Source organism: Mastigoproctus giganteus, chromosome 2, assembly GCF_048544385.1.
Source record: "Mastigoproctus giganteus isolate SK-2022 chromosome 2, ASM4854438v1, whole genome shotgun sequence".
In the NCBI taxonomy this organism is placed as follows: Eukaryota; Metazoa; Arthropoda; class Arachnida; order Uropygi; family Thelyphonidae; genus Mastigoproctus; species Mastigoproctus giganteus.
Genome location: NC_143576.1, coordinates 110,727,558 through 110,747,700, shown reverse-complemented (window position 1 = coordinate 110,747,700; position 20,143 = coordinate 110,727,558). Strand labels below are relative to the sequence as shown.

The window sequence follows — 20,143 nt, the reverse complement described above, 5'->3', positions numbered from 1 at the left end:
TTTCTAGCAGGGATAAGGAGGTGATTATTCCCTTGTATAAGGCAATGGTCAGGCCACACCTAGAGTACTGTATACAGGCCTGGAGGCCTCATTTCAGGAAGGATGTAGAGCTGCTGGAATGAGTACAGAGAAGGGCAACTAGATTGGTGAATGGGACAAAGGGGTTCTCTTACGAAGAAAGGCTTAAGTTTTGCAAATTACAGTGTCTGGAAACTAGGCACCAGCGGGGTGATCTGATAGAGGTGTACAAAGCCTTGAATGGTTTGAGCATGCTCAATGCTGATGGGATTCTTCCTCTAGCTCAGAAAAATCACCTGAGAGGGCATAAATTCAAATTGAGGAAAGACAGATGTAGGATAGATGTGCGGAAATTTGCCTTTAGCCAGCGGGTGGTTGGTGGGTGGAACAGACTTCCATCCCTTGTCGTGGAAGTTGATAGCCTAAATAAGTTTAAGGCTCAGCTGGACAGGTATTTCGAACGAACAGAGGGGTGAAGTGGAAGTGGTTATTTTTATTTATTTATGTTACTTTTTTTTTTTTTTTTTTTTTTTTTTTTTTTTTTTGGCTGATGCTGCATAAGCTTGCTTTCTTGCATCAAATGCCTCTACTAATGCTAAATGCTAATGCTAATGCTAAATACATTCTGGTTGATCTGGCAAGATTGATCTGACATAAACAGATGAGTGTGTGTAGCAATATTGGGGAGCCTTCAATATAAATATAAAAGATGCTTTAAAATTCATTGATGTTCTAAAGTGCAACATTCAATTACACTAGAACTTGGTTGCTACTATGAGTTGTTGCATAAGAAGAAGCATCTACAAAGCACTGATTTAAACCCACTAGATTTCTTCTTGTGAGGCCATTTAAAGTCATTGGTGTATTCGACTCCGGTAGCTGATGTGGAAACTCTCTGCAATCGAATTGTGGCAGGTTGTGAGACAATATGAAACATGCCAGGAATTTGGCATGTTTCATATTGGTGGTGGACATTTTGAACAATTACTATAAGGTGACGTGAACAGTTAAATGTCATAGACAGACCTTCAAAACTCGGAAACCAAGCATTTACGGAACTAAGTTGATATAAAATATTTTTATTGTCTACATATGAGGAACTCATTCCTGAAGTTATGACATGTATTTTTGAGACACTCTGTGCGTATATATATATATATATATATACAGGGTGATTCACTGCCACTGCGACAAACTTGCAGGAGGTGTAGGGGGCACAAAGACGAATCGGAATCATATAGCATTGCAGGGTCCTAAATGCCTTCGTCATGCGGTAGAGGATGCTGAACGGGAGGTCACATGAACAGCGATCCCGCTGGAAGTCAGCATTTGCGAACCGTCTCTGTTGAAGAAACCAAGTAGCAAAAGTCCTCCGGAGTGGATAATCCGCAGGCTCCAATGATTGGATGCATTGCAGATGGTATGAACTCATATGGTTTGTTGACAGTATACTCCATACAGTGGATTGGGAAATACCCAATCGTTGGCCTATTGCTCAAGTACTCGTACTCGGATTGCCTTCTGCAAGACATAGGACATTCTCCTCATTGTCTGGCGTCCTCGTCATTCGCTCTCGATTCATGGTACCTCTCGTGAAACAACCAGTCTCACGTAACCTTCTGTGCACACGTGCGAAAATCGTATGATGAGGAGCATGCCTGTGCGGGAAACGTTCCTGGTACAGGTGCAGAACGGCGCGCCCATTACAGTCCGCAGCTCCATACGCGAGGGGTATGTCGGCCAGTTCAACGTTCGAATACTCGTCCATCCTACTGCCTCGGGAACCGGAACCGGTTCGCAAATGCTGACTTCTAGCGGGATCGCTATTCACGCGACCTCCCGTTCAAAGTCCTCTACCGCATGACGAAGGCATTTCGGACCCTGGAATGCTATGTGATTCTGATTCGTCTTTGTGCCCCCTACACCTCCTGCAAGTTTGTCGCACTGGTAGTGAATCACCCTGTATGTATGTATGTATGTATGTATGTATATATATATAGTGTTATAACTGCATTGGGATATAAGTTTAGGATTATAATTTCGTATTGAAATTGAATTTTATTGAAAGTGAATCAAATCATGACTCAGACCACAGCAGTAAATCAAACGGCTCAAGGTAATGGGAGTGCTGTGGCTCAGAGGGGGGACAGTTGCGTTCTGAATCAGAGCCTTTTTAAAATGCACTGCTTGCTTGATATTTCTGGCGCTATCAGGTACGGGGTATGATATTGCCAAGGGGAATGTCTTTGAGTGTGCGAGATGTAAGGAGTGTGATGAAATCAGGCAACAACTCGGCATTGTTATGGGCCTATATGAGAGCTTGAAGGACAGGGTGGATGCCCTCGAAGGTTCTAAATTGAAAGGCCCATCAAGCGCTCAGCTGCCGTCAATGCCAGAGCTTGCACTTGAATGTCACGCAACACAGCAGCAACCCAAAAGGCAGAATGCACTGGTCCCAAAGAAACTAGTAATTGTCGGTGACTCTATTGTCAGGGAAATGGGAAACATATTGTGTAAAAAGGATAGGTGGAACAGCACCAGGGTATGCCTGCAGGGGCAAAGGTTGATGACGTTGTAGAGCAGATATCTTTTAAGGGCATAAAAGGTGACTGTTGTACATGTTTGCACTAATGATATTAAGAGTAGGAGACCTGCAGAATTACTTAACAAGTACAGGTTGAAAAAAAGCCGTGAATTAGGTCTGAATTTGAAAGTGTCTGCAATTCTGCCAAGACAATAGGAGGGAATATATGATGAGAGCTTTGTCAATCAATTCAGCCTGAGAGAGATTGTGCAAGACTCAAGGGGCAGAATTTTTCTCAGCCTGGTCTGTGCTTGTTAACAGGAGAGACTGCTTCTACAGAAATGGGATACACTTAAATAGAAAGGGTACAAGAATATTTACTGATGCAATCGAGGCAGTGTTAGGTGGATCGGAAAACTGCTAGATTGGGGGGATGCACGGTCTATAGATTAACAGTATCCACTGGCAGAGGTGAAAGTGATTCTTGCACTGCTTCTATTGGAAATGGGCAGCAGCCTGGAAAACAAGATGCAGGGGATTACAGAGACTGCTGAGAGTCATTACGGTACAAGGAAACGCATGAGTTGTGTTAGGGTAGCTAAGAATAGGAACAGGTGCATGTATACTTGCATGTATATACACCAATGCTAGGAGGTTGGTAAATAAATTTGATGAATTTGAGGTGTTGGTCAAAATATCAAAGGCAGATATGGGAAATCAGATGTTGTGTCACAGAATATAAGGAATGCAGAATTGGAATTTGAGGAGTACAATGTATACAGGAAGGATAGACAGGATAGGAGGGAAGGAGGGGTTATGCTATTAGTTAAGAAACACATAAAATCCAAGGAAGTGAAGCCAGTCCACATCGCTGGACAGTGCAGTGTCGAGTCAGTTTGGTGTGACATAAGCACTGGGAAATCCAAATTGAGAGTAGGCGTGTGTTATAGGCCTGATGACGCTGATGAGTATAATAAAAAACTGTACACGGAAATAGAGTGGGCCAGTAAATCAGAGTCTTATAATGGGGGATTTTAATTTCTCAGATATTGACTGGAATTTGTGAGTTGATCACTTACACACTAGCAAAGCTTTTGTGGATTTATTGGACGATTGTTTTCTACATCAGCATGTTCGGGAGGCAACTAGAGCGAGTAATACTCTTGATCTGATTATCAGTAGTGATTCTTCATGCATTAAGAATCTGCAGATAAAGGACCGACTAGGTGGCAGTGATCACAGTGTGCTGAAGTGGGATTTACTCAAAGAGGTAACTAATATCAAGGGTAAAGGGAAGGGTTTTGCTTTGGCAAAGGTGACTACAGAGGTCTGAAACAGTATTTACATTCTATACAGTGGGACCAACTGATGATGTTACCAACAGCAAATTCAAAATGGGAAGCATTCAAAGAATTAATCTTGGAAGCTACTAGGCTTTACATACCAACTAATAAATATTGTTCAAGGTTTAGGCCTAAATTGATGTCAGATGAAGTAATGAGACATGTGGCAGAGAAGAAAAATGCATGGGATACATATAAATTAATGGGTGACATGGTAGCCTATGATAGATATAAGCTGGTCTGTAAACAAATCACAAAGGAGGTTAGGCAGGCAAAGGAAGATTATGAGATATCTTTTGCAAAGGATGCAAAGAAAAACAGCAAAGAGTTCTTTACATATGTAAACTCTAGAAGGAAGAGGGATGAATCAGATTGGTCCACTGGATATCGATAGTTTAACTGTTGGTGATCCTGCTCATGTGGCTAACAAACTAAATGAGTATTTTGCATCTACATTCACACATGAGGAGTTATTCAGGGAGGGGAATGCCAGAGGTGAACTAAAGTCTGGCAGTGAGCTAGATGATTTTGTAATAACTGAGAGGAAAGTGGAGGAGAAATTGTTGAAGATAAACATTAGAAAGGCACCTGGGGTGCATGGAATTTATCCAGTTATATTAAAGGAGGCAGCAAAGGAAGTAAACAAACCCTTAGCCATAACCTTGAGTGCTTCCTTGGACTCAGGGGAGGTACCCATGGACTGGAGATGTGCAAATGTGTCCCCAATTCACAAAGGAGGATCAAACGGCTACACAAGTAATTATAGACCTGTTAGTTTAACTTCTGTAACAGGAAAATTAATGGAGGCACTGGTTAAAGAAGCACTGCAGGATCATCTAGACAAGACCAGTTATAGCTCTGACACAGCATGGGTTTGTTAAGGGGAAGTTTTGTCTGACCAATTTGATTGGATACTACGATGTGGTCACAAAGCAACTGGATGCAGGGAATAACTTTGATATCATATATTTGGATCTTAGAACGGCTTTTGATACTGTTGCACATGGAAGACTGCTGCACAAATTGGAGCAGTGTGGCACTGGAGGCAAATTGCTGCTATGGATAAAGGGATGGTTGAGTGGGAAAAGACAGAGAGTGGTAATCAATAGGCAGTGCTCTTCGTGGACTAATGTTATTAGTGGAGTCCCTCAGGGTTCAGTGTTGGGTCCATTGTTGTTTTCTGTATTTATAAATGATATTGATGATGGTATATCAGGCTTAATGTCCAAATTTTCAGCCGATACAAAGGTTGGCATGGTTGTTAATTTTACTAATGACAGTATGCTGCAGCAACAGGATTTCAAAAATTGAGTAGATGGGCTGAGAGGTGGCAAATGAAGTTTAACATTGACAAATGTAAAGTACTACATATGGGAAGCAGTAACCCCAGAGTAACGTATCCACTCTGGGGTACTAGACTGACAGTGGTAGAGAATGAAAAGGACCTGGGGGTAACTGTGCAGGCAGATATGAAGTTTTCTGAGCATGCAGACAGTCTTGAAGACTAGCTCATGGTGTCTTGTCACTGATATACAGAAATTTTTCTAGCAGGGATAAGGAGGTGATTATCCCCTTGTATAAGGCGATGGTCAGGTGACACCTTGAGTACTGTATACAGGTCTGGAGGCTTCATTTTAAGAAGGACGTACAGAGCTGTTGGAACGAGTACAGAGAAAGGCAACAAGATTAGTGAATGGAACAAAGAGTTGCTCTTACAAAGAAAGACTTAGATTTTGCAGATTACAGTGTTTGGAGAATAGGCACCTGCAAGGTGATCTGATTGAGGTGTATATAACCTTGAATGGTTTGAGCATGCTCAATGCTGATGGGATTCTTCCTCTTGCTCAGAATAATCACCTGAGAGGGCATAAATTCAAATTGAGGAAAGACAGCTGTAGGATAAATGTGCGTAAGTTTGCCTTTGGCCAGCAGGTAGTTGATTGGTGGAACAGACTTCCATCTTTTTTTTGTGGAAGTTGATAGCCTAAATAAATTTAAGGCTGCACAAGTATTTGGAATGCTCCAATTTCACTTCTAACGGAGGGGTGAAATTGGAGAGTTTTTTTTTTTTTTTGGCTGATGCTGCATAAGCTTGCTTTCTTGCATCATATGCTTCTACTAATGCTAATGCTAAGAAGGCCTTGAATGGTTTGAACAAGCTCAATCCTGATGGAATTCTTTCTCTTGCCCAGATTAATCACCTGAGGGGACATAAATTCAAATTCAGGAAAGTCAGTTGTAGAACACATGTGGGGAAATTTGCCTTTAGCCAGCAGGTGGTTGATTGCTGGAACAAACATCCATCTGTCGTTGTAGACATTGACAGCTTATATAATTCAAGGCAGAACTAGACAAATATTTGCATTGAATGGATGGGTGAAATGGGAAGGTTTTTTTTTTTTTTTTGGCTGATGCTTTATAAGCTTGGTTTCTTGCATCATATGCCTCTACTAATGCTAATGTCTGGATGCATCTCAAGAAGTTCTGTGGTTGTTGAAGCCTTCATGCACTGCCATCTTGACCTCTTCATCATGGCCAAAAGAGATAATTATATAGATCTAAGTCCAGACGATGTGGTTATAATATCTTCATTTCTTGCATCTGATTTGCTATACAACTAGCAGTATGAAAATGAGCATGAATGATGTTACAAGCATCCCCCACCCCGAAAACAGCTCACCACAATATTTCTTTCAAATTCCTGGCTTTTAAATAATTCAAAAGCACATCGGAGTATTTGTCATTTGTCGATACTTCTCTTGTTCTTCCAGATAATTATCCAGAATCACTTCTGTATGATTTCAGAATACAGTGTCAGAATACAGTCCACGATGCTTGGGTACAGATTGTCTTCAGTTGAAGTAAGCCTGTATAGTGCCATTCTGAACTTGTGCATTTGCTTTCTGATTTGTAATAACCTCTCTTTTGTGTGTTCATACCATCAAAGAAGCAATGAACACACAGTGAGTTTTCATTTTTTCAGTTCTAGTGTTAAATGTTCTAGTGTTCACCAAGAATACACTTTTCAAAAGTGTATTACAGTATATGACAGTATATGCTGAATGAACACTAATCTTGCACACTATGGCAATTTCTTTAATAGTAATGTGATGGTTTCTGTATACGAGCTCTTTCACTGTCACCATGATGTGTCAGTGGAAGAACATCAGGATGTGTTTTCCTTGGTTGAGGAGAATCCTCAACACTTTCAATAGAATTCTCATACTTATTCGCCCACTTGTATACTTCCCGTTGACAAATCGTCACAATGAGCCAACATTCTGCGATAAATTTCAGCAAGTATTATTCCTTCCGCATTCAATAATCAGATTATTTTTGCATTGCTTCCTTGGTGTGCTGCTACATTGTAATCTGACTGTTTCTAAATAATGTCAAAAGATGGTAGCATGTCAGCACTCAGTGTTATCATACAGATTTTATTCACTAACCTGAAATAACATTAGCATAAATTTTTGCAAAATGTGCATTTTATGCTGGTTTGTTGTTTTCATTTGAATAAATTTTGTTTATTATGGCAATCAGTAATAAATCAAGAGATGTGGAAATAAGAGGGAATATTAATGTATGATTATTATGGTTATGCAGTGGAAATTTTATGTGCAACCATCGACACACAAAGAGAGAAGACCAATGAATGAATAACAAAAACACAAGTGAATTGGCAGGAAAGTGAAAGTTAAGAGGTGGGGAAAGGAAGGGAGACATGTGATATGAAATTCTGGCAGTAGAGGTGCAATACAATTAAGGACACTATATAAACTGAAGATAGAGAGGCTTTAGCTAAACTAAAAGAGAATATCACATTAAGGAGATAAATTACAAGGATGTATTATCTTAAAAAGACAAACACTGATGGGCACCAATAACAATATGTTTAATAAAATACTTGTATTTCTTCTGTTACATTGTTGTCACACCACTTATATATGGTGGGGTGGGTGGGTAAATTAAAGTTTACCTACTCTGATATACCAGTAGAGAAAACTAATTAACTGAACATATTCATAATATAGTAGGTATGTTATGGAGATAATAAAGCTGAAAATTTAGATCTCAAAGTCTCTATTGGGGAAGTGTGTGATGCTGATGCTGAGGTTAAAATAGCAATAAACATTGTTATTTTAACCTCACTAAAATTACAGAAGAATGTGTTCAATATGTTAACCTTCATTGTCTACAATACAGAATGAGTCAGCAAATCTGAATATTATCAGAGAAAATTTTAACTTTCTAAATGCAGTAAAGTTTCAATTATCTGAATAATAATTATTACCAGAAATTTAAATTACCAATTTTTTTTTCAGTTTTATTTTATCTCATAATTTCACTCAAAGAAACTGACACATTTAATAATTAACTATAAGAAACAAAACTATCATACAAATAGAATAAATCATGATTCCATAAATATAAACCATTATGAATGAAGCAAAGAAAAGTAAATTTTATCTTTGTAACTGCTTATGTAATACCAACCATGCTGACATGATGTATAAAAACCTTAACATAAAAATATAAATTCATGATTACATAAAAGATTCCAAATAAAAGTTATGTAATAGGTAATTACATGACTAAAGGAATGTGGCTAAACAAAGATGCAGTTGATCCAGGCCTATCTAGTACATAGATAAAGAAGTAGTTTCATCATTAAATGATCCAGGCTTATTACATGTAAATAGATAAAGTAGTTTTATCATTAAGTGGAAATCAAACAGAAATTTAAAATGAAGAAGGACAGAATGATGAATACAGACTATGAAAACCAGCAGCTAGTGAAATGATTAATGCCATTTAGATTGCTATGAGATGAGCTGAACAGCAAAAAAGAATTGAATGCAAACCAAATAACTGTTTGAAGAAAATACAAAATCTTACAGACTGACATCTTTCAAGCAGCATGCTATAAAATATTTTAAACTGGTTACTGTTGTTGCTGGGTTTTAAGCAAGTAGAAACTTTGACTGTGCACTACTTGTGTATTATGTCTGTACAAGTGTACATGCTCAGTGGCTGATTTTCATGGTGTGCCAGGTGAATGAAGGGGACTTTAGAAATTCCTCCAATGATCAATGGGAATTGAATCTGGAATTCTCCAAACTAGTGACAAGTAGCAAAAAGACTATACTGGCATGGAGGACAGTTTAAAGTAGTATAAGCAGGTACAGTACATAATGTATACATAATAACTGTAAATTACTGTGGCGCCTCCGTAGCCAGGTGGGCAGGAGCAGTAGTGCATAGCACACGCTTCTTGATCAGACCGGGGTTTGAGCCCATACCCACCAAATACGGAGGATGCGGTAGGTCAGGGAATGACCACCGCATATTCCCAGCCCGCATAAAGGGTGAGGGTTGGCGTCAGGAAGGGCATCCGGCCGTAAAAATTGCATGCCAAAACAATAAAAACGCTGACCCCATATAATAATGGGAAAAGGCGAGGATAAAAAAAATAATAATAAATAAAAAATAAATAACTGTAAATTACTTTGAAAAAAATAACGTTGAAAAAAAAGCCGTGAATTAGGGTTGAATTTGAAAGTGTCTGCAATTCTGCCCAGACACGATAGGAGGGAGTATATGATGAGAGCCCTGTCGATCAGTTCGGCCCTGGAAGGATTGTGCAAGGCTCAAGGGGTAGAATTTTTTTCAGCCTGGTCTGTACTTGTTAACAGGAGAGACTGCTTCTACAGGGATGGGATATACTTAAATAAAAAGGGTGCAAGAATGTTTGCTGATGCTATCGAGGCAGTGTTAGGTGGGTCGGAAAACTGCTAGATTGGGGGATACAAGGACTAATAGATTAACAGTAGCCACTGGCAGAGGTGAAAGTGATTCTTGCACTGCTTCTATTGGAATGAGCTGCAGCCTGGAAAATAAGATGCAGGATATTTCAGAGACTGCTGGGAATCATTGGGGTACAAATAAACACATAGGTTGTGTTAGGGTAGCTAAGAAAAAGAACAGGTGCATGTATACTTGTGTGTACGCCAATGCTAGGAGTTTAGTAAATAAATTTGATGAATTTGAGGTATTGCTCAAAACATCAAAGGCAGATATTGTGGGGATTTCAGAGACGTGGTGTCACACAGATATAAGGAATGCAGAACTGGAATTTGGGGAGTACAATGTCTACAGAAAGGATAGACAGGGTAGGAAGGGAGGAGGGGTTATGCTATTAGTTAAGAAATACATAAAATCCAAGGAAGTGAAGCCAGTCGACATTGCTGGACAGTGCAGTGTCGAGTCAGTTTGGTGTGACATAAGGTGTGACTATAAGGATTGGAGATGAATCACATTAGCCCACTTTATAGAGATAGCATAACTATTGATGATCCAGTAGAGGTTGCTACATAGTAAATACATATTTTGCATCTATATTCATACATGAAGCATAGTTTTCAGAGAAGGGGATAGCAGATGCCTCTCTAATAATGATTGAGAATTAAATGATTTTATGATAACTGAAAGAAAGACAAGAGAAATTTCTGCAGCTAAAATTGAACAAAAGAAATAATGGCATTTAACAGTTACAGTGGTACCTTGGATTGCGAGTAACTTGGTCTGCGAGTGTTTTGCAAGACGAGCAAAAATTTTTAATAAATTTCAACTTGATAAACGAGCGAGGTCTTGCAATACGAGTACAGTCAGTCCTCGTATAACATGTGTTTACACTACACGAATTCGATCATACACGATTTATAAATAGGGGAACGATGTCGTATATAACACAAACCGAATTCACTTATGCACGATTCGCCTTTGTGTTTACAAGAAATGGCAGTCGAATGCAGAATCACACCAACCGAACGCAACACGATAGGAATGAAAAGAAGATTCTGAAAATGTATTTATGTTTTTTATATCAGTGAAGGGGAAACACATTTCACCATAATAACGTAAAAACCGACACAATTCCAGCTATCGGTATAATCACAAATGCAATTAGATCGAGTTTACTACCAGTTTATAACAGATTCCACTAGCAGAAACGCAACTGGAAATTGTTTTTATTGTTTTATGGTAGTAACCCCTAAAAATGTGCTTTAGTAAAATGTGAGGTGTTAATAGTGTATCTCTGCTTTTACGGTGTTGTTTATTCAGTTGCTACACGCGCGCAGCTTTGTTTATGTGTATCAAGCGTGCCTCCTCATTTTGTAATTGTGCTTTATTCCCTAAAAATTGTCTGCCGAGCGTCACGTGATCACATGCTGATCGGGTAATCGTCCCGCATGTTCGATCTCAGTCGGCATACCTCATTCGCATACAGTCAACATTGTAGTCAACATTACAGTGAACATTCGTGCTAGTGTTGTGACCACGTGTATGTGCGTAAAGCATTTTTTATTTTGTGTTCAAATGTAGTGACTGTTCTTTATTAACTGTATACTACAAAAATGGCCCCAATGGAAAAAAGGGTTGAAAAGGAAGGTGGTAAGAAGAAGATGATTACGGTAGAAATTAAGAAGGAAATCATCGGGAAGCACGAACAAGGTATGAAAGTGGCCATCATCGCAAGATTTTATAAGAAGTCTACGTCAACGATTTGCACAGTATTAAAGAAGAAAGAAGGACTAAGGGGACTAGAGTAGCAAAAGGAGTCATGAGAATATCAAAGCAACGGCCACATATTCTGGAAGATGTAGAAAAGTTGCTTTTGGTGTGGATAAACGAGAAGCAACTAGCAGGTGATACTGTGACCGAGAACTTGATCTGTGAGAAGGGAAAGGCCTTGTACGCCGACCTCATAAGTAAACTGCCAGGTACATCTACAAATGAAGAAGGCTTCAAGGCGAGCAGGGGATGATTTGATAACTTTAAGAGGGGAAGTTGTTGTTGTTGTTTGGTTTTTAGGAGCATTAGCAACTAAGGCCATATTGCTCCGGGGATAAGCGGTGGTCATTTCCTGACCTTTCTGCATCCTCCGTATTTGGTGGTGATGGGCTCGAACCCTGGTCTAATCAAGAAGCGTGTGCTATGCACTGTTGCTCCTTCCCACCTGGCTACAGAGGCGCCTAGAGGAGAAGTGGCACCCATAGTGTTGTGAGGCACAGAGAGGCTGCGAGTTCGGACGCTAAGGCAGCTGAGGCGTTCGTTGCCGAGTTCCAGAAGCTCATGGTTTCCGAGTGTTACCTGCCGCAGCAAGTTTTTAATTGCGATGAGATGGGGCTTTTTTTGGAAAAAGATGCCAAAGAGAACCTACATTACAGCAGAAGAGAATGCAATACTCAGTCACAAGCCCATGAAAGACCATCTCACCCTCTTGCTGTGTGCTAATGCAAGCAGTGATTTCAAAGTCAAGCCCCTGCTCGTGTATCATTCTGAGAATCCACAAGCCTTCAAGAAATGCAAAGTGCAGAAGAGTCAATTAAACGTTATGTGGAGGTCCAACAGCAAGGCTTAGGTCACTCGTATCTTGTTCGTTGAGTGGATCAATGACGTGTTCGGTCCTGTAGTGAAGAAATACCTTTTAGAAAAAAAAACTGCCACTCAAAGTCTTGCTGGTTATGGATAATGCTCCTGCTCATCCTCCAAGCCTTGAGGACGATTTACTGGAAGAATTCGAGTTCGTTAAGGTCAAGTTCCTTCCTCCCAACACTACTCCATTACTCCAGCCCATGGATCAGCAGGTCATTTCAAACTTTAAAAAGCTTTACATCAAGGCACCATTTCAGCGATGCTTTGAGGTGACCGAAGGAACTAACCTTACCCTCCAAGAGTTTTGGAAAAATCATTTCCACATCGTAAACTGCCTCAAGATCATCGATAAAGCCTGGGATGGGGTCACCAAGAGAACCCTCAATTCTGCTTGGAGAAAACTGTGGTCTGATTGCGTTGAGAGGTTTGCTCATGAACAGGAGCTGCCAGTTGTCGATGAAATTGTGTCCTTGAGGACGACCATGGGACTGGTGGTGAATAAAGAAGTTATTCAAGAGCTGGTGGAGGAACATGGCCAGGAGTTTACAACCGACGAACTGATGGATCTGCATTGCAAGCAACAGCAAGAGGTTATGGAGGAGATCTCGTCTGAGGAGGAGGAGAAAAAAATGGAGACATCCCTCTCTTCAAATGAGATTAGGGAGGTGTGTAAAATGTGGGAATCAGTGCAAAATTTTGTAGAAAAGCACCACCCGAATACGGCTGTGGCAGTGCGAGTGATGAATCTGTTTAACGACAATGCAATGTCATATTTCCGTAAAATCCTTAAAAGGAGGCAAAAGCAAGTGTCATTGGATAGGTTCCTTGTTAAAGTCGCACAAAAAGAAAAAGTCAACAGATAGCAGTGATTCCGTTAGTGACATTGAAAGTCGTCCTACCCAATAATTAATAAATTCATTGCTTTATGTATATTAAATTTAAATATTAAAAATATAAAAAGGTATGTATGTATTTTGTATTAATCATTTTTACAGTATATGAATATTTTTGAGTTTTGGAACAAATCATCTGGGTTTCCATTATTTCTTATGGGGAAATTCGCTTTGATATACGAGTGCTTTGGATTACAAGCACGTTTCCGGAACGAATTATGCTCACAAACCAAGGTACCACTGTATATTAAAAGAGGCAGTTAAGAGGTAGGTAGTATGCAAAGAGGTAGTTAAACCTGATGCTATAATAATAATGAAAGCAGCCTTCAATTAGAGAAGTCTCTACAGATTGGAGATGCGCAAATGCATTGCCTATTTACAAGGGAGGTTCAGAGGGGTGAAGTGGATAGCTACAGACCTATAAGTTTGACCTCTGTGCCAGGTAAAATAATTTGGTCAATAGTTAAAGAAGTAATGCAAGATCATATTGATAGATGATGGAACCAAAAGGCAATAACAGAAAGTATTTGTTAAAGAAAGATTGTATCTTACACTGTCATTATCTATGAGGTTATAAAGAAAAAACTGGATAAAATGGATAATTTTGATAACATATACTGAGATTTCAAAGAAGCATGTGATACTGGCACATGTGGATACTTCTTTGTATAAATTAGAGCAATATGGTATTAGGAGACAAGTTACTACTGTAGAAAAAGGGATGATTAAATAGTAGGAGCCAAAGAGTAGTTATAAATAGACCAATGTTATGAACAGGGTACAATATTGGGCCCTTAATGTTTTTAATTAGCATTAGCAGAGGCATACAATGCAAGAAAGCAAGCCTATGCAGCATCACCATTTCACCTCTCCATTTGTTCCAAATGCCTGTCCAGCTCAGTCTTAAATTTATTTAGGCTACCAACTACCACAACAAAACATGGAAGTCTGTTCCACCAATCAACTACCTGCTGGCTAAAGGAAAATTTCTGCACATCTCTTATACAACTGTCTTTTCTCAATTTGAATCTGTGTCTCCTCAGGTTCTTAATCTGAGCAAGAGGAAGAATCCCATCAGCATTCAGCTTGCTGAAGCCATTCAAGGCCTTATAAACCTCAATCAGATCACCTCGCATGTGCCTACTCTCCAGACACTGCAATTTGCAGAACTTAAGCTTTCTTGGTAAGAGCACCCTTTTGTTCCCCTCACCAATCTTGTTGCCCTTCTTTGTAGTCATTCTAGCAATTCTACATCCTTCCTAAAATGAGGCCTCCAGACCTGTACACGGTACTCTAGGTGTGGCCTGACCATTGCCTTGTATAACGGGATAATCACCTCCCTGTCCCTGCTAGAAAAATTCCTATATATCACTGACTAGACTCCATGACCTCCCTGGCAGCCTGTCTGCAGTGCTCAGCAAACTTCATATTCGACTGCACAATTACCCCCAGGTCTTTTTCAATTTCCACTTCCCTGAGTGTAGTACCACACAGTTGGTACATTTCTCTTTGGTTATTGCTACCCATATGCAGTACTTTGCATTTGTCAATGTTAAACTTCGGTTGCCACTTCTCAGCCTATTTGCCCAACTTATCTAGATCCAGTTGGAGTAGCATACTGTCTTTACTGTCATTAACAACTCTGCCAACCTTTGTATCATCAGCAAACTTGGACATTAAACTTGATATACCTTCATCAATATCATTGATAAATATACAAAACGACAATGGGCCCAACACCAAACCCTGGGGAACTCCACTAATAACATTAGTCCACGAAGAGCAGTGTCCATTGATTACCACTCTCTATCTTCTCCCACTCAACCATCCTTTTATCCATTTTAGCAACTTGCCCTTAATACCATACTGCTTCAATTTGCACAGTAGCTTTCCATGTGTAACAGTATCAAAAGCTTTCCTGAAATCAAAGTATATGATATCAAAATCATTTTTGGCATTCAGTTCCTTTGTGACCACATCATAGTATCCAATCAATGTGTTATTGGGGTCACTCATAAAAGGTTTGGAATGAATTACAGGAAATCAATGTATTATTAGGTTTCAGCTCACAATATTTTTAACATACAATGGGTTATCATACCAAATCCAGTTCCTTAGTTAATGCATTATAATATCCAATCAGACTGGTCAGATAAGATTGCCCTTAACAAATCCATGCTGTGACTGCAGTATAAGTGCATTCCTGTCTAGATAATCTTGCATACTTCTTTAACCAGAGACCCAATTATTTTCCGTGGAAGAGAAGTAATTACTCATTTAATTACTCATGTAGTAATTACAGGCTTGTAATTACTCATGTAGCCTTTGTGAATTGGAGATACATTTATGCATCTCCAGTCCATAGGGACTTCTATCGTGTATATACAATGCAGAGTTGTGGGGAGTACCCCTGGTTCTACTTGACAATAAATACTATACACCATGTCTGATTAGATATGCAGATTTGTCCACATAGATATGCCTTCAGCAAGCAGGTGGTTTGTTGGAACAAATTTTAATCTGGTGTTGAGAGGTGGGTAGCTTGATAAATTCAATGGAAAGCTAACAAACTTTTGGAGAGGGCAAACAAGTGGTGTGAGATTTTTTTTGCTGATGCTGTATAAGCTTGCTTTTGTTCATTGCCAGCTACTAATACTAATAGTGAGGAGTCATAATGAAATAATCAATTATATGCAATTAGGTAATCACAAAATTGATAAGAAGAAAACTAGGGGTGACAGTGGAAGAATTCAATCAGATGTTATGAGAATTAAAGATAAAGGCTATTACCACTCAACCAACAGTTCCATGCATTCTATATAAATTAAATGTTACAGTAGATGAAAAAGCGTTTTCAGTTGATGAAAGGTTAATAAGTCAGGTATGACGGATGCACATAAAAATGCAAAGCAGCATTAAAGAATGCAAGAGTATATATACATTTGTATTAATATATTGAATAAAGTATGCATAAATGGATGTGAAAATTACACAGAGTACCAGAAACTAGAAGAGTGAAGATAGTAGAAAAGGAAGTGTAGTTGAAAGGCGAAAGAATGTTAATATCCTAAAAGTTATAACGAATTCAGAAAATTATGGGCTGAATTACATAGCCAATAGAAGGTGGGTGAACTGTAAATTAAAATTAGTACAGTAAAATACAAATAAAACAAAAATAAAAAGTGGTACAGCTGTCATCAGATGTGGGGGGAAACATATTTGGATAATGGTCGAATATAGGTAAGGCAAATGTGCAGCATCTGATGTCAGCTGAAGCAAATATTGATACATGATCAGGTAATTTCATCAGGGGACTACACCTGACCATGTATCAGGAACTGCATTTCTAAACCTGTCTATAGTAGTAGAAGAAAGGTGAAAGGCCAAAAAAGCAACAAAAATGTAATTAGCACTTTCTAATACAGTATGGACAAGGTAGTCCCAATGCAGTGTCATTTATTAAGGTAAAAATAAGGATCAAGTTAGAATAAGATATGGTTAATATAAATATGTAGAGTTTTGTGTAGGATTTAAAAGTTGTAATTTTGTGGAGATTGGAATTCAATAATATGATAATTCAATAATTTGGTACAAGCACATGGTATAGGGTGAGGTATTATATTGAGGATAGGGAAGGGGGAAAATGAATATTAAAATAAACTCTACATATTTATATTAACCATATCTTATTCTAACTTGATCCTTATTTTTATCTTAATAAATGATGCTGCGTTGGGATTACCTTGTCCATACTGTATTAGAAAGTGCTAATTATATTTTTGTTGCTTTTTGGCCTTTCACCTTTCTTCTACTACTATGGACAAGTAGAAACGCAGTTCCTGATACTCAGGTGTAGTTCCCTGATGAAATTACCTAATCATGTATCAATATTTGCTTCAGTTGACATCAGATTCTGCACATTTGCCTTACCTATATTTGATCATTATCCAAATATGTTCCCTTCCCCCACATCTGATGACAGCTGTACCACTTTTTATTTTATTTTTGTTTTATTTGTATTTTACTGTACGAATTTTACTTTACAGTTCACCCACCTTCTATTGGCTATGTAATTCAACCCATAATTTTCTTAATTCATCATAACTTTTAGGATATTAACATTCTTCCACATATCTACTACACTTCCTTTCCTACTATCCTCACCCTTCTAGTTTCTGGCACTATGTGTAGTTTTCACATCCTTTTATGAATACTTTATTCAATATATTATTACAAATTTATATATATATATATATATATATATAGAGAGAGAGAGAGAGAGAGAGAGAGACAACTATAGTAACTAAATGGAACTATTGTTATCAATTTCATAATCAAGTAATTTGCATATAATCAATTATGAAAATGCGATAATCTATTATTGTAGATTGTTATTGTGCCTAATTTCCAGCCACTGCAATTTACAGAACTAACAGCTTTCTGTAGCCTAACCATTGCGTTATAAAATGGGATAATCACTTCCTTGTCCTTGCTGTCAAAATAATTCCTAAATCATTAATGAAACCGTGCATTATAGCCACAGTTGTTGATGCACCAACAAACTCAACAACATTAATGAAACCCAATGAGGTGTCTTAGCAGCCTGTCTGAACTGCTCAGAAAACTTTATATTTCTCTTTCGTTCTCCATCACCTTGAGATATCAATTTCCAAATGGAAATTGATATCTGAGCCTTTTCAATCAATTTCCATTTGGAAATTGATTGAAAAGGCTCAAATACAGTTAGTTTTAACAAGCTCTAAACAGATGTTTGCAATTCCTACATTACAAATATCATTGGCTAATATTCTATTAATTATATTACATTACTTGAGGCAGAGATTTCTTCAATGGTCTTACAACTAATTGAAGTACACGCTGTATTAATATAATGAGAACCCCTAGAAGGCTTTGTGCTTCTTCTATTGTTTTTCCAAGTCAATGGATGTCGCAATAGGACTACTGAAATCAATTCTGCCTCTACTTCTGGCTATCCCCCCATCAAGCTAGTCCATCAACCCAGCAGTTTTCTAGAAAATCTCACACTAACACCTCCACAGCATCAGCAAATGTTCCCTACAAGGATTGAAGAGACCAAACTTTAATCCTTGCCTGGTTGCAAGAACTAAAGTTTGGTCCATCTGTTACTCCTTGCTAGGATTAAGTGGGCCCTCACTTATTGAGTTAAGCCCTTTTTAATTATGGGCCTGAGTTCATTGCCTTTTTTAATCAGGGGGCTGGGCACATTCTATCAACAAAGCCACACTACAAAAATTTTATCCCTTGAATAAAATCTCTTTAGCATGGAACAGATCGGTAGCACTTACACCGTAAACTCCTTCCTTTCATGTCTGGACAAAATTTCAGCTTTCCCATTACATATATATAATAGGAAAACTTTTGTTTGTAGACATATCTAGGTCCTATTCTTGATATACTAGGCAATTCAAAATTCATGCAACCCAAAATATAATTATTAATTTCTCTCATTTTGATAACCACATGCATTTTGTACAAAACCGAGATTCATAAGACTTCCACAACAAAACCCTTAAAATTTCAATCTTTCACTCTGTATGAACTTGCACAACCAAGTAGAAATATGTTAACCCCAGGGGCTCACATCTGGTGAGTATGGGCTTGGCACACCCAGGGTCCTGAGCTGGATATCATCATTCTTCTCTTTCTTGGTGATTCCCTTCTTCTCTCTCTCTCTCTCTCTCTCTCTCTCTCTCTCTCTCTCTCTCTCTCTCTCTCTCTCAAGGTAACTTTGGAATTTTTTTTAGCTGGTGCAGCATAAGCCTCAGGCTTCCTTGCACCATATAGCTAATAATAATAATAATATAATAATAATGTCATTATAAACCATATTTTTTAAAAAATAAAAAAGTCCATAGTAACATGGTAGAGTAAGCCCTGTCTTTAGACTTCTAAATGTTCTAAATTGTCTTGAGCTGAATTCATATACTAACCTAGCTTATTTCATTAGTAATTTGAACAGCATTTAATTTCAGCAATGATTTAGGCAGTTTGTTTTTTTGTTTAATTTTTAGTTTCAAACATTTATAATGAACTTTTTAGGCCTATATCGTACTGTATGATGTTTAAATATATAAATTATGAATTTCTAAAGTCATTCCAACAATAATGTAATAATTGTATAACACAATGTGCCATAGTGGTGCTGCGTGTAGTGGCTGTGTTAAAATGTGCTCTAGGTTATATTCAAATTTGGTGGTTGAAGCATAAAAAACTGAAAATACATCTTACCATACAGAAAAAGTGGTACAAAGCATTCATTAGACACATATGTTATAACTGTGTGGTAAATATTTAGGCTCTAAGATTAAAATAACAGTTTAAAGGTTAGCGCATTCGACGAATACAGAAGATTATGCAGAGGTTAATGCTATATAAAAGGAGTGTAAATTTGAAATACAGGAACGAATATTTTAAAACCTAAGAAATGTATTCATTGGGGACTGTTCGAATCAGCATGAAAACATGTTTATGGTAAGGAAACATTGAATGCTTTATGGTTTGGGAGAAAATTATTTTAAAATATATTCTACATAATTAATTGGAAATATTGGACATTAATTAGACATTGAAGAAGGAAGAAGAGGGATAATAGTGCCACCTTATGAATAAATTCATTGACTGAGGATATAATAACTACTTTTGTGAATTAATGAATAATATATATCTATTTATATACATAGACAACCTCTGGAAATCAGGCAAAAACCAGTTGTAATCAGCCTTCTGCACTAAGCGGGGCTCTGCTGTAGTCACCTTTCCTCTTCAAGAGCATCTCGTGGGATGCATGAGGACTCTTCCTATGATTAAAGCCAGTCCCTCTCAAAATCAGCCATGTGGTAGGCAATGGCATACCACCACATTATCTGAGGCCACAGAAGCCATAA

The 20,143-nt window shown here is 38.2% G+C and overlaps 1 protein-coding gene across 1 annotated transcript in view; it reads right to left on the bottom strand.

Moving 5' to 3' along the window:
* Positions 1 to 20,143, bottom strand: part of LOC150089496 (dynein beta chain, ciliary-like) — a 1,205,440-nt gene that overhangs the window by 1,141,579 nt on the left and 43,718 nt on the right.